At 67.7% G+C, this 4,462-nt stretch overlaps 1 protein-coding gene across 1 annotated transcript in view; it reads right to left on the bottom strand.

Annotated features, from left to right (window-relative positions):
- LOC105853267 (rap guanine nucleotide exchange factor 1-like) overlaps positions 1-4,462 on the bottom strand; it is an 11,176-nt gene that overhangs the window by 3,959 nt on the left and 2,755 nt on the right. The gene's annotated exons all lie outside the window — the stretch shown is intronic.

Raw genomic sequence — 4,462 nt, 5'->3', positions numbered from 1 at the left:
CTGGCCGGGAGCCTGGCCCTCACGGGGCGCAATTCACGGCCGCTTCTGGGCCTCTTGGGCCGGGTTGGGACCCGAGCGCCAGGACCGCCACACCGCTGCGCTGCCCGGCCGCGGCCCGGCGTGGCTCCCTTAACCGAGCGGCAGGTGAAACCGTGCGGCGCCCAGGCCCGGTGTGACCTTTTCAGTGACAGAACGGGGCCTCCCCGTGTGCTCTGGAAGCGGGCGGGAAGGGGTGCCAGGGCAAAGGGGATCTCACCGTCACATCCCAGCGGGCGAGGCGCAGGCCACACCCCGCTCCCGGGCGCAGGGCGGGGCCAGGCGGCCTGCCAGAGGCTGCCTGAGTGCGCAGCCGTGTCCGAACCCACACACCAGTGCCGCTGGGCACGCCCAGCTCACAAGGGGCCTGAGGAGCCCCCCCGGAACGAGACCCAGGGGACCGCCAGCTGCGCGAGCGCACCCCACCGCCCTCCTCTCTCACCAGACAAAGCCGCAGGACCCCGCGGCCCGTGCCCGAAGCTGCGGTGGCTCCTGACGGCACTGGGGGCAGCATGTGGGTGACCGCTTCCCCTCTGTCCCCCCCAGACACAGGCCCGGCCGCCCACACCGAGGTCTGGCTCGCGCTAAGCCGCTGCGGCCGAGAGGGCCCCGGCACCTGGCCCACGAGCTGCCCCCGGCGGAGGCCACAAGGCGGGGCAGCGCGGGGCAAGTGCCGGGCAGCACCGTCCACAGCTTCTCAGCAGTCACGTGCCGCGGGCGGCCGCGCAGTCCACGGGAGAAGCAGGCGCCCACTTACTGCGGACTTGGGGTTCGGCGTGAGCAGGGGAGGATGCGGCGCGGCCGCGGGCTTGAGCCAGGCGCGTCACCGCTCTGATGGGGAAACGCAGGTCAGGGGCGCGTGAGGGAGGGACCGTGCGGCCTGCGGCCCAGACCGGGCGGCCCAGGCCGGGCGGCACAGGCCACGCGGCACAGGCGCACCCAGGGCCGGCTGTTCTACCCTGGGTGTTTGTGCAAAGATACAGAAACACAACTTCAGAGGCACCCACACTCCCCACGCATCCCCCACACGGGAGCTGCCAGACAGCCACCGCGGACAGCCCAAAGGCCGCCGGGAGGGAGACGGGGACGGGGACCAGCGAACCAGGACAGCCTGCCCTCTGCACCGAAGTGGGCGCACTAGTGGGTGTCCCCCCCGAGGGGCCGGCTGGACGGAGGCAGTCGCGGGCTCCGCAGACATAGCAAAGGGGCTGCAGTGGAAACCCAAGCCCAGTCAGGCTGCAAGGAGGAAGCAAGGCCGGGGTGCGGGGTCACAGCCGGGGTCCTGGTGCCGAGTCCGACGAGTCGGCAGGGCCGCCACGGGCCGGCCAGCACTTCAGCAGTGAGCAGGCTCAGCCTCAGGGGCTGAGAGACCGTGGCCTGACCCTGGCTGCACGTGTCATGGAAGCCAAGCACGTGACCTGGCAGAGGCGACGGGGAGCCCTAGCCTCCGGGGAGGTCCCCAGGCAGCTCCCCGTCGCGGGGACCGGGACTCCTTCAGGGAATGGCTGGAGCCAGGTGGTGCGAGGAGACGTACGGGCCAGGCGTGGAATGTGCTTTGGCAACAAGAGTGGGGACGGCCGGGTGAGGTGGGTGCCCGGCGCCCACCCAGAGGCCTGGGGGGCTCCTGGTGGGCGGTGGGCGGATCGCCGAGACAGGCGGGGCCCCCAGGGCCGGCGAGGGGTGTGGGATGAGGGAGGGCGGGGCCTGGGCTTCCTTCCAAGGAGAATGTCGCACCCCGCAAGCAGCAGGCGACCCTGAAACACCCCTTCTGCCGGGCTGGGAGGAAACCGCCGCGACTCCCGCTCGGCCAGGCAGCGCTGGGCAGTGGCGGCGGCCTGGGCTGGCTGGGTGACGGCCACACAGGCTGGGCCTAACCGCCGAGCCGGCCGTGGGCCGTGGTGGGGCTGAGAAACCACGCTGGGCGGGGACGCCTCCCTCGCAGCCCCCGCAGGTCCTGTTCTCTGCGCCCCCGTGTCCGCCACGGCACTCAAGGGCACCAAAGGGCAAAGCAGCCCCTGAGGGCCACGGCGCCACCCAGGACACTGTCTCTGACTGCAAACACTGGATGGGATTCAACCTCTGCTGGGCTTCGAGGGCCAGAGGTGATCAGCAAATCCCGGCAGGACCCTCTGAAACAGCAGTTTGCAAAGGAAACAAACCACAGACGGGGGCTTCAGACACAGGGGTCAGAGAGCACAGGCTGCTGTCCGAATGGACGGCAGACCGGGCGCTTCCCGCAGGCCCCCAGGGCTGAGCATGACTGGTTAAAAATTCGGGACTAGGGCCCTCCCTGGGGGCGCAGCGGGTCAGAGCGCAGCACTGAGAAGCTGAAGCCACTTCAGCATGCGTTCGACCCCCGCCTGCCCCGGAGGTGACCCCCAGGGCGTTCTGCTCCCCGCTCTGTCCCTGGCGAATCCTCTCACTGCCCCTGCACCTCTGGCTGTATCCCAGTTCTGTATGCATCAATAAATAAATCTTAAAAAAAAATTCGGAACTAAAAATTCGGACAGCAAATGACAAAGATGCCCCAGACCGCTGACCGAGGAGCCTGGCATGTTCACCAGCGGGCCTGTTCGGGAGGTCTGCCTCGCAGAGGCCGAGGCGGCGAGGGAGGGCCAGAGGCGGGAGAAGGCCGCCTGCGTGGACCCACGGGCCTTCCTCCGCTAGGCCTGGCGGTTGTTTTGCAGGTGTTTGCAATTTTTCATAATGAATTTAGAAACAGGCTGAACAAGGAGTACAAGCGATGGCTCACTGGAGACGTCAGCGGGCAGACACTGCTGGCTGCCTGATCCCCGCTCTCCCCTGTTAAGGTTTCAGCTGGCTACGTGGCCCAGGTCTGGCCAGCCAGAGCCAAGGAAACTGCACCCAGACCGAGCAGTTGCCGAGGCCATACAGTGAAATCCACGTACTAAGCAAAGCCAGAAGCCACACCCCTGAGCGCACGGGCCGGCGCAGCCAATGCCACGGCCTCCGGTGTCTGTCTCCCGCGGCGCGTGCTCGTGCGTGCAGTCACGCCTAGCTTAATTTAGGCTGATTAATCCGACCTAATTTAATCAGGAACACCCTCCACCCTCGCCAAAATACTCCCGTTACACAAGCCAATTCGGCGGTTATGGGTGAGAGACAGACCGCAGGTGTGTGCATGAGTGTGTGGCTGGAGGGCAGGAAAGAGACTCCGGCGTAAGAGTGGAGGCCCCCGGGAAGCTCTGACACCCCAAGGCCGGCAAAGCAGGGGACCTGGGCAAGAAGCTGGCGACCTGAGCCGGGGCTGGCGGCCGGGTGGGGCTCAGCCCTGAAAGCCAGGCCCAGGGAATGGCGGCCTGGGTGTCGCCACGCTCCCGGGCGGGGCGGGGCGGGGTGGGTGCAGCCCCGAGAAGGCCTAGGGAGCGCTGACCAGTGGCGCGGGGGTGCGGCACACCAGCGCTCCAGGTTCCCGCCTTTACCGCGAGCTTTCACGTCTCCGTCTGTTTTTATCTCACCTAACCTTTCTCCAAACTTCAGGACAAGTATTTTAAAGCCTGCTTGGAACAGCGGGGTCACCTGCCCGAGGCTGCAGGGGTGTGTGTGATCAGCGCCCCCCTCAGGGCACAGACAGAGCAATCCCGGCCTAAAGCACGTTTTCAGGCCTTGAGAACACTCGTCTATCCGCCCAAGAGGACCCTGACGGTGGCGAGTCCGGCTGACCCCCTCAAGCGGGAGTCTGCCCTCCCAGCCGGGCGCGGGCACGGGGGGGGGGAGGGCCGTGAGGAGGTGCCCAGGGGCCGTGGAGCAGCTGCAGCCAGGCTCACGGGGCGACGAGGGCAAGCAGCAGCCAGCCCTGGCCCGCCCGAGCCTCCGTTTCCGCGCCTGGAAGAGGGTGGGGCCTCGCTCCGAGAGCCGGCGAAAGCCGGGAGTGGAGGTTAAGAGCCAGCTGTGGTCCCCGAGGCGTGGCATCCGGCGGCGAGGGAGAGAGGCCCAGGCCCGGTGCTGACTCCAAACAGACGAGCGTCCAGTGACACTGGCCGTCCCCTTGAGGCTGCGGCCTGTGGCTCCTCGGGGGAGGCCCGTGCCATGGCCCTCTGCAGCGCCAGTGCGGCCACCACAGATGATCGCTGCAGCTGGGCTGTGCTGCATCACCGTGTCCCCAGGTCACCCTCGGCACCAGGAGCGCCAGGGACACTCATTGAAGATGCAAAATAAAAGCGAAGTTGTAGTATGCACGAATTTCCCCCAATACTGGACATTCTGCCTTAACACTGGCAGAAGGAAGCCTCGAGCAGCAACAGGGGCCGCGCCCCAGGGCCGGAGAGTACAACGGCCGAGAGTGCGCCCCACGGGGCGACGCAGGCCGCACACAGCAGCCCCGGGGAGTACGGCAGCTTGGGGGGTGAAGGCGCCCGGGGACCCGCGGAGGCCACATGCGAGCCTCGGCCGGGAGTGGGAGGGC

This window comes from Condylura cristata, unplaced genomic scaffold, assembly GCF_000260355.1.
Source record: "Condylura cristata isolate star-nosed mole 26May11 unplaced genomic scaffold, ConCri1.0 scaffold00006, whole genome shotgun sequence".
NCBI classification, from domain to species: Eukaryota; Metazoa; Chordata; class Mammalia; order Eulipotyphla; family Talpidae; genus Condylura; species Condylura cristata.
Note: the sequence above shows the minus strand (reverse complement) of the source record. Positions and strands in the feature narration are given on the sequence as shown.